The sequence below is a fragment of the Lolium perenne genome, chromosome 3, assembly GCF_019359855.2.
Source record: "Lolium perenne isolate Kyuss_39 chromosome 3, Kyuss_2.0, whole genome shotgun sequence".
NCBI classification, from domain to species: Eukaryota; Viridiplantae; Streptophyta; class Magnoliopsida; order Poales; family Poaceae; genus Lolium; species Lolium perenne.
Genome location: NC_067246.2, coordinates 211,150,087 through 211,161,428, shown reverse-complemented (window position 1 = coordinate 211,161,428; position 11,342 = coordinate 211,150,087).

Sequence of the window (11,342 nt, the reverse complement as noted above, 5' to 3'; positions counted from 1 at the left end):
CGGTTTTGATCTTCCTTTTGAGTAAAGGCCCTAAAGTTTCGATCTGCATACGAATAGCAAAACAAAAGGCAGACCTCGGCGGTGATATTGAATTACCTGTATGAGATAGGTGATGCATATAGTGGATGCTCTTAGCCTTTTGCACCATGAACACTAGCTATGGACAGACAAAAAAAACTACTCAGCTTGACTCAGCTTTGTCTAGATACCTCCATCCCAAAGCTTAAGGCTTATTTATTTTTGAGAAATCAAAACAAGTAAAGTTTGACCAAAATTTTAGAACATTCTATCAACAAATATAATATTGTGTAGATACCGTAGGAAAATATATTTCACAACCTATTTAATGATATTAATTTTGTATTTTGCATGTTAATGATTTTTGGTAAAAGCTTAGTCAAACATGATATAGTTTGACTTTCTAAAAATAATATAATCCCTAAGCTTTGGGATGGAGGTAGTAGTATCTAGAGCTAAAAACACATCTAGATACATCCGTATCTACAGATAGTTGAGTCAATTAATTTGGATCTGAGGGTGTATCAGATTCAGACTACATCATGGTAAGTTGGTTAAAAAAAATTACCCCTCGGCGGTCCTGCCCGGCTCGGCGATGGCATTTCGCTTCTTGTCTTTGCAGATCGGGCCATGCTCCTGCAGCAGGTGGGCGCTATTCTCGTTCCCCATAGCCTCGGCCACGGAACACTGGAGGTACCAACACGATACGAGAGAATATAGAGCATGGTGTCACAGAGGCTTTATGCACAAACAGTGAAGACATGTGCTACTTTAAGCATCTTCCGAACGAGGAGCAGATTGAGGATGCAGACAGACGAGTGGATAAGCAAACGGAGTACACTGCTTTATGGGCTGGGGACACAGCTCAGGCTCATCCAACTGCCCACATGCGTGGTGGCCTTACGCTCCATTGCCCCCACCACCACCGAGGTATTTCCTTTCCTGTACAAGCTGACAAAAGATACATTAAGGATCTGCAGAAACTACAAAGGTTGCAAATGTCGACAAATAAAGGAAGAACACCCCAATCCAAGCAAAGGTAGCCCCCCCCCCCCACCCCCATCAATCACTCCCGGCGCGAGGGTGACCGAGAAGACACCCCTTCGCCGGAATAGGAAATAGTAGATGCGCAAGATATCGAGGTGAGGAAAAAAGAACCGATCTCGAGAAAGGAAAGAGCATTACTAGTACTACCTAATCCGCTTGGTCTAGATGCAGCTTGCCCCTCCAAGCTGGATGCCTGGACGGTGGAGGCGAAAGGAGCGGATCGAGCTAGCGGCTTGCATCCGTCGGCTGTCGGCACTCGATCGGGAGAGACAAAGGGGGCTACATAAAGGGGAGGGGTAACATATTTTATTACACCGTGAACTTCTATTTGTGACTAGTCATTACATGTCTCACTGAAACTGGGGCCCATAGTGTGGCACCCCAAATTCACTTGAACCTGCACGGCGGGACGCATTGGCGCGTCAAGAAAACCCCCGAATTGTAGCGGGGAAATGAAACATTTCACAAAAAATCGAAATTCAAGCACACTGCCACGCGCCAAGCACGCGGGCTGTTCCTTCCTCTTCCTCGGTTCCTCCTCCCCTATCCGAAAAAACCCCAAATCCCAAGCTCAAACAACAACAAAAAAAACCAAATCCCCTGGCCGCCATGCATGTCCTCGTTAACCCGCTGGAGATCGTTCCCGGACGAGGCGGACCCCCCGCCCTGAGATCCCGAGTTCATCCGTTCCGTCCACCTCGAGGCCTTGTGTCTTTGTCTCGCAGCGGCGGCTTGAGGGCGCTGCAGAGGAAGTTCCGCCGGAAAGTGCTCATGGCAACCGTGCAAGCTCACCGGCGTGCTGTATCCCGAGAGGAACTGGTCAAAGCTTTGTTATTCGCCAAAAAAAAAGCGGGCCAAGATCTGGTCAAAGCTTCGTCGATGGCTGATACGTCTCCGACGTATCGATAATTTCTTATGTTCCATGCCACATTATTGACAATACCTACATGTTTTGTTCACACTTTATGTCATTTTTATGCGTTTTCTGGAACTAACCTATTGACGAGATGCCGAAGGGCCAGTTCCTGTTTTCTGCTGTTTTTGGTTTCAGAAATCCTAGTAAGGAAATATTCTCGGAATCAGACGAAATCAACGCCCAGCATCCTATTTTTCCACGAAGCTTCCAGAACACCCGAGAGTCGCCAGAGGGGAGGCCTGGTGGGCCCAGGAGGGTGGCCGGCGCGGCCCAGGCCCTGGCCGCGCCGCCTTACCCCCTCACCGCCTCTTCGACCCTCCGACTCCGCCTCTTCGCCTATATAAAGGTCCTCGACCTAAAACCTCGATACGAAAAAGCCACGGTACGAGAAAACCATCCAGAGCCGCCGCCATCGCGAAGTCAAGATCTGGGGGACAGGAGTCTCTGTTCCGGCACGCCGCCGGGACGGGGAAGTGCCCCCGGAAGGCTCCTCCATCGACACCACCGCCATCTCCATCAACGCTGCTGTCTCCCATGAGGAGGGAGTAGTTCTCCATCGAGGCTCGGGGCTGTACCGATAGCTATGTGGTTCATCTCTCTCCTATGTACTTCAATACAATAATCTCATGAGCTGCCTTACATGATTGAGATTCATATGATGATGCTTGTAATCTAGATGTCATTATGCTAGTCAAGTGGATTTTACTTATGTGATCTCCGGAGACTCCTTGTCCCACGTGTGTAAAGGTGACAGTGTGTGCACCGTGTGGGTCTCTTAGGCTATATTTCACAGAATACTTATTCACTGTTATGAATGGCATAGTGAAGTGCTTATTTATATCTCTTTATGATTGCAATGTGTTTTGTATCACAATTTATCTGTGTGCTACTCTAGTGATGTTATTAAAGTAGTTTATTCCTCCTTCACGGTGTAATGGTGACAGTGTGTGCATCGTGTTAGTACTTGGCGTAGGCTATGATTGTGATCTCTTGTAGATTATGAAGTTAACTATTGCTATGATAGTATTGATGTGATCTATGCCTCCTTCATAGTGTGAAGGTGACAGTGTGCATGCTATGTTAGTACTTGGTTTGGTTATGTTGATCTGTCATGCACTCTAAGGTTATTTAAATATGAACATCGAATATTGTGGAGCTTGTTAACTCCGGCATTGAGGGTTCGTGTAATCCTACACAGTTAGTGGTGGTCATCATCCAACAAGGGGGTGTAGAGTCTAGCATCTATCTATTTATTCTGTTATGTGATCAATGTTGAGAGTGTCCACTAGTGAAAGTATAATCCCTAGGCCTTGTTCCTAAATACTGCTATCGCTGCTTGTTTACTGTTTTACTGCGTTTCTACTGCCTGCAATATTACCACCATCAACCACACGCCAGTCCTGGGCAAAGTACTTTTCTGGTGCTGTTGCTACTGCTTATACTTATTCATACCACCTGTAATTCACTATCTCTTCGCCGAACTAGTGCACCTATTAGGTGTGTTGGGGACACAAGAGACTTCTTGCTTTGTGGTTGCAGGGTTGCATGAGAGGGATATCTTTGACCTCTTCCTCCCTGAGATCGATAAACCTTGGGTGATCCACTTAAGGGAAACTTGCTGCTGTTCTACAAACCTCTGCTCTTGGAGGCCCAACACTGTCTACAAGAATAGAAGCTCCCGTAGACATCAAGCACTTTTCTGGCGCCGTTGCCGGGGAGGAAAGGTAAAAGGCAATCATACTTCGGTTCCAGGTAACAGTACTTTTATGGCGCCATTGTGTGTGTGCTCGAAGCTATTTCCTTTAGATCCTGCAATTGCAACTTTTTGTTTCTTGTTTACACTAGTAAGGCATAATGGAAAACAACAAAAATATGAGAGATCTTTATGAACTTTATCTTGAATTAGGACATGATGTGTTTGAAGAGAGAATTAAAAAACCCATGAAACTTTATATGCATGCTAATGGGAATGTTATTAATATGAATGCTTTGAACACTATTGTTGCTAATGCTATGGAAAATTCTAAGCTTGGGGAGGTTGGTTTTGATGAAAATGGTCTCTTTAGCCCTCCGGGTATTGAGGAGAAAGTTTATGTTGATTATGATTTGCCTCCTATTTATGATGATTATAATGATAGTAGTCTTTTGTTGCCACCTGTTATGGAGGATAAATTTGATTATGATTACAATATGCCTCCTATATTTGATGATGAGAATAATAATGATAGCTACTTTGTTGAATTTGCTCCCACTACAACTAATAAAATTGATTATGCTTATGTGGAGAGTAATAATTTTATGCATGAGACTCATGATAAGAATGCTTTATGTGATAGTTATATTGTTGAGTTTGCTCATGATACTACTGAAAGTTATTATGAGAGAGGAAAATATGGTTGTAGAAATTTTCATGTTACTAAAACACCTCTCTATGTGCTGAAATTTTTGAAGCTACACTTGTTTTATCTTTCTATGCTTGTTGCATTATGCTTCTTGAATTTGTTTATTTACAAGATTCCTATGCATAGGAAGCATGTTAGGCTTAAATGTTTTTTGAATTTTCCTCTTGATGCACTCTTTTGCTTCAAATACTATTTCTTGCGAGTGCATCATTAAAACTGCTGAGCCCATCTTAATGGCTATAAAGAAAGAACTTCTTGGGAGATAACCCATGTGTTTATTTTGCTACAGTATTTTGTTTTATATTTGAGTCTTGGAAGTTGTTACTACTGTAGCAACCTCTCCTTATCTTAGTTTTGTGTTTTGTTGTGCCAAGTAAAGTCGTTGATAGTAAGGTTCATACTAGTTTTGGATTACTGCGCAGAAACAGATTTCTTTGCTGTCACGAATCTGGGCAAAATTCTCTGTAGGTAACTCAGAAAATTATGCCAATTTACGTGAGTGATCCCCAGATATGTACGCAACTTTCATTAAATTTGAGCATTTTCATTTGAGCAAGTCTGGTGCCTCAATAAAATTCATCTTTACGAACTGTTCTGTTTTGACAGATTCTGCCTTTTATTTCGCATTGCTTCTTTTGCTATGTGGGATGGATTTCTTTGTTCCATTAAACTCCAGTAGCTTTGAGCAATGTCCAGAAGTGTTAAGAATGATTGTGTCACCTCTGAACATGTGAGTTTTTGATTATGCACTAACCCTCTAATGAGTTTGTTTCGAGTTTGGTGTGAAGGAAGTTTTCAAGGGTCAAGAGAGGAGGATGATATACTACGATCAAGAAGAGTGAAAAGTCTAAGCTTGGGGATGCCCCGGTGGTTCATCCCTGCATATATCAAGAAGACTCAAGCGTCTAAGCTTGGGGATGCCCAAGGCATCCCCTTCTTCATCGACAACATTATCAGGTTCCTGCCCTGAAACTATATTTTTATTCCATCACATCTTATGTGCTTTGCTTGGAGCGTCGGTTTGTTTTTGTTTTTGTTTTGTTTGAATAAAATGGATCCTAGCATTCTTTGTGTGGGAGAGAGACACGCTCCGCTGTTGCATATGGACAAGTATGTCCTTAGGCTTTACTCATAGTATTCATGGCGAAGTTTCTTCTTCGTTAAATTGTTATATGGTTGGAATCGGGAAATGATACATGTAGTAATTGCTATAATGTCTTGGATAATGTGATACTTGGCAATTGTTGTGCTCATGTTTAAGCTCTTGCATCATATACTTTGCACCTATTAATGAAGAAATACATAGAGCATGCTAAAATTTGGTTTGCATAATTGGTCTCTCTAAAGTCTAGATAATTTATAGTATTGAGTTTGAACAACAAGGAAGACGGTGTAGAGTCTTATAATGTTTACAATATGTCTTTTATGTGAGTTTTGCTGTACCGGTTCATCCTTGTGTTTGTTTCAAACAACCTTGCTAGCCTAAACCTTGTATCGAGAGGGAATACTTCTCATGCATCCAAAATACTTGAGCCAACCACTATGCCATTTGTGTCCACCATACCTACCTACTACATGGTATTTCTCCGCCATTCCAAAGTAAATTGCTTGAGTGCTACCTTTAAAGTTCTATTCTTCATCTTTACAATATATAGCTCATGGGACAAATAGCCTAAAAACTATTGTGGTATTGAATATGTACTTATGCACTTTATCTCTTATTAAGTTGCTCGTTGTGCGATAACCATGTTCCTGGGGACGCCATCAACTACTCTTTGTTGAATATCATGTGAGTTGCTATGCATGTTCGTCTTGTCTGAAGTAAGGGAGATTTACCACCTTTAATGGTTAGAGCGTGCATATTGTTAGAGAAGAACATTGGGCCGCTAACTAAAGCCATGAATCATGGTGGAAGTTTCAGTTTTGGACATATATCCTCAATCTCATATGAGAAAATTAATTGTTGCTACATGCTTATGCATAAAAGAGGAGTCCATTATCTGTTGTCTATGTTGTCCCGGTATGGATGTCTAAGTTAACAATAATCAATAGCGAGAAATCCAATGCGAGCTTTCTCCTTAGACCTTTGTACAGGCGGCATAGAGGTACCCCTTTGTGACACTTGGTTAAAACATGTGCATTGCGATAATCCCGGTAATACAAGCTAATTAGGACAAGGTGCGGGCACTATTAGTATACTATGCATGAGGCTTACAACTTGTAAGATATAATTTACATGATACATATGCTTTATTACTACCGTTGACAAAATTGTTTCTTGTTTTCAAAATCAAAGCTCTAGCACAAATATAGCAATCAATGCTTTCCTCTTTGAAGGACCATTCTTTTACTTTTATTGTTGAGTCAGTTCACCTATCTCTCTCCACCTCAAGAAGCAAACACTTGTGTGAACTTTGCATTGATTCCTACATACTTGCATATTGCACTTGTTATATTACTTTACATTGACAATATCCATGAGATATACATGTTACAAGTTGAAAGCAACCGCTGAAACTTCATCTTCATTTGTGTTGCTTCAGTATCTCTACTTTGAATTATTGCTTTATGAGTTAACTCTTATGCAAGACTTATTGATGCTTGTCTTGAAAGTACTATTCATGAAAAGTCTTTGCTATATGATTCAGTTGTTTACTCATGTCATTACCATTGTTTTGATCGCTGCATTCATTACATATGCTTACAATAGTATGATCAAGGTTATGATGGCATGTCACTCCAGAAATTATCTTTGTTATCGTTTACCTGCTCGGGACGAGCAGAAACTAAGCTTGGGGATGCTGATACGTCTCCGACGTATCGATAATTTCTTATGTTCCATGCCACATTATTGACAATACCTACATGTTTTGTTCACACTTTATGTCATTTTTATGCGTTTTCTAGAACTAACCTATTGACTAGATGCCGAAGGGCCAGTTCCTGTTTTCTGCTGTTTTTGGTTTCAGAAATCCTAGTAAGGAAATATTCTCGGAATCGGACGAAATCAATGCCCAGCATCCTATTTTCCACGAAGCTTCCAGAACACCCGAGAGTCACCAGAGGGGAGGCCTGGTGGGCCCAGGAGGGTGGCCGGCGCGGCCCAGGCCCTGGCCACGCCGCCTTACCCCCTCACCGCCTCTTCGACCCTCCGACTCCGCCTCTTCGCCTATATAAAGGTCCTCGACCTAAAACTTCGATACGAAAAAGCCACGGTACGAGAAACCATCCAGAGCCGCCGCCATCGCGAAGCCAAGATCTGGGTGATAGGAGTCTCTGTTCCGGCACGCCGCCGGGACGGGGAAGTGCCCCCGGAAGGCTCCTCCATCGACACCACCGCCATCTCCATCAACGCTGCTGTCTCCCATGAGGAGGGAGTAGTTCTCCATCGAGGCTCGGGGCTGTACCGGTAGCTATGTGGTTCATCTCTCTCCTATGTACTTCAATACAATAATCTCATGAGCTGCCTTACATGATTGAGATTCATATGATGATGCTTGTAATCTAGATGTCATTATGCTAGTCAAGTGGATTTTACTTATGTGATCTCCGGAGACTCCTTGTCCCACGTGTGTAAAGGTGACAGTGTGTGCACCGTGTGGATCTCTTAGGCTATATTTCACAGAATACTTATTCACTGTTATGAATGGCATAGTGAAGTGCTTATTTATATCTCTTTATGATTGCAATGTGTTTTGTATCACAATTTATCTGTGTGCTACTCTAGTGATGTTATTAAAGTAGTTTATTCCTCCTGCACGGTGTAATGGTGACAGTGTGTGCATCGTGTTAGTACTTGGCGTAGGCTATGATTGTGATCTCTTGTAGATTATGAAGTTAACTATTGCTATGATAGTATTGATGTGATCTATGCCTCCTTCATAGTGTGAAGGTGACAGTGTGCATGCTATGTTAGTACTTGGTTTGGTTATGTTGATCTGTCATGCACTCTAAGGTTATTTAAATATGAACATCGAATATTGTGGAGCTTGTTAACTCCGGCATTGAGGGTTCGTGTAATCCTACACAGTTAGTGGTGTTCATCATCCAACAAGAGGGTGTAGAGTCTAGCATCTATCTATTTATTCTGTTATGTGATCAATGTTGAGAGTGTCCACTAGTGAAAGTATAATCCCTAGGCCTTGTTCCTAAATACTGCTATCGCTGCTTGTTTACTGTTTTACTGCGTTTCTACTGCCTGCAATATTACCACCATCAACCACACGCCAGTCCTGGGCAAAGTACTTTTCTGGTGCTGTTGCTACTGCTTATACTTATTCATACCACCTGTATTTTACTATCTCTTCGCCGAACTAGTGCACCTATTAGGTGTGTTGGGGACACAAGAGACTTCTTGCTTTGTGGTTGCAGGGTTGCATGAGAGGGATATCTTTGACCTCTTCCTCCCTGAGATCAATAAACCTTGGGTGATCCACTTAAGGGAAACTTGCTGCTGTTCTACAAACCTCTGCTCTTGGAGGCCCAACACTGTCTACAAGAATAGAATCTCCCGTAGACATCAATGGCTTGCCGCGAGAGGCTTGGAGTCCAGAGTCAATAAACTAGCTGCTGGAGGACTTGGGCGGTTTACACCGATTCATATTAACTGACTCAAGTTTGTTAGTCTAGTTAACAAATGCATCTAGATACATCCATATCTAGACAAAATTGAGTCAATTAATATGAATCAGAGGGGAGTGCCTGAAAGTGTTTCATGCTACCAATTAATGCGCCGGGAGATTTGGCTGTAGAAGTAATTGTGCTACTACTCATACGATGAACTGATTGTGTGGGTGTCAAATTTTGCAACGCGATCATCCACTGAGTACTTAATTATAGTTCTAGCGCCAAAGGCGTACAAATCATAACAAAGATAGTACATACTACAGCACCAGAACATAAATGTACGAATCATAAAGTAGCTCAACATTTTGCATTAGGGCTAGGTGGTCCTGAGACTACCGGGACGCCCCTGATGATCTCCGGGCGTGCATCCGCTTCAACGCAAAGCTGTGTACTCGGTCCACGGCCTCCTTCTGTAGGCTGGATAATCTCAGGTGCAGGACCTTCGTCTATGAAAGACTCGTCATCAGTACCATCCACAGGTGCATCAGGGCTGGGTGGTCTTGAGACTACCCGGACGCAACTGATGATCTCTGGGCGTGCATCCACTTCAACGCAAAGCTGTGTACTCGGTCCACGGCCTCCTTCTGTAGGCTGGATAATCTCAGGTGCAGGACCTTCGTCTATGAAAGGCCCGTCATCAGTACCATCCACAGGTGCATCAAACTGAGATTCATCTTCAAATCTCCCATCAAACTGAGAGACCTCTTCAACTCTATGCTTCTGTAATTAGTACATCAACAGATTAGACAAACATCTAAGGGATGCAACCTGAACAAATGCCGTTTTACATATTTACCTTCTCATCTGGCACAACACATGTCCCAGAGCTGAAACCCGGTTCCTGAAGCAAGCGCTTTTTCTCTCCTTCCCGTCCATCCATCTGCAACAAGTTAAATTTGAGTACAGAACTTGCACAAAGAATGCAAACTATTGATCGAAACAATGGCAGCATCAATATAAATAAGTAACTACATATGCCAGATCACATACAGTGTGAGCAAGATCTGCTTCTCCCGCTGAAGGATCATTATGTGGTTCACCATGATAAACCCACCTAACATATGTGCGGTCCATCCCAAAAATGTGTAAATGATCTTCCACTACATGGTGAGGCCTCTTCTCACCATTCATACATGTGCAGCGCGGGCAATACACGTCCAGGTCGTGACCTTCATGAGCTCTAATAAACCCCATAAAGGGTTGAACACCATTTATATATGAAGGGGAACATAAGTGTCCATGCAGTATCCAAGTTCTGTCCATCTGTTGAATTATGAGATACAATGGTTGGTGATTAATTTAAGGCGAAGTAGGAAATGTATATCCATCGAGTACAAAACTATACTAGTACATGATTATGCATTTCAGCAATCATGTCGAGTACAAAACAAAAAATGCCCATCGACATTTTAGCAAACAGATCGTGTACAAATCTCTGCCATGGCATTTCAGCAAATTAACGGATCGAGTGTAGAACTGACTCTATATGCCCACGCAAATGAACAAATTGATCGAGGACAAATCGAGCGGAAAACTATAAAGTGCCAATTAGTTCGAGCATACTGACGATTTTTTTAGCAGCATCAAGAAAATATAAATCGTTAGGCCGTCTTGCCCGATGCATGATTGAGCTAGAGATAGCAACCCTACCGTGGATCAACTTGACCGCCGGTGCGTCTCGAGAAGAACGACGGGGAGGGGAAGCTTCTTCTTCGCACGGACGGGACGGGGAGGGGAAGCTCTTCGCACGGACGGGGATAAGTTGTGTAGCGGTGGGTGGGGGGTCATGCGGCCGGGCCGCCCGGTAGGTGGTGTTTAATGGAGTTGCGTGTGTAATTTGCCGTGCACAAGGTTGAGGAATAGGCGGTTCCCTTTGCCGCGCGCACAATTCAAACTATCCCGCCCATGTAGTTTAAATTCGCCCTATTTTCGTTAAATCGACATAAAGTCATGTGAGTGGGTGGAAATTAGCAAAGTTGCTTGAAAAATAGTAAAACTCTGGAATTATCCTTTAAATATGCTCTACTTCCTGTGAAAATCGGGGTGTGGAGGCATGTTGAGCTGTTTTATTTGTACCTTCTTCATTAAAACTCCCATTTTATGCACTTTGGATGGAAAGAAATCATTTGTACATAAATTTTGATAACGCCATTTGCAAACATTAATTGTTTTACATGCCAAGATGCACTCATCCACCAAATATGGGGCAAAAGTTTATCACAATCTAGATATATGTGTATAATTAGTGAGGGACCCCTTTTGATTTTGTGCAATTTCCACTAATTAGCTAGAGAGAAGGGGTCAGTTAATTAGGCCATGTTAGGGGCTATGTG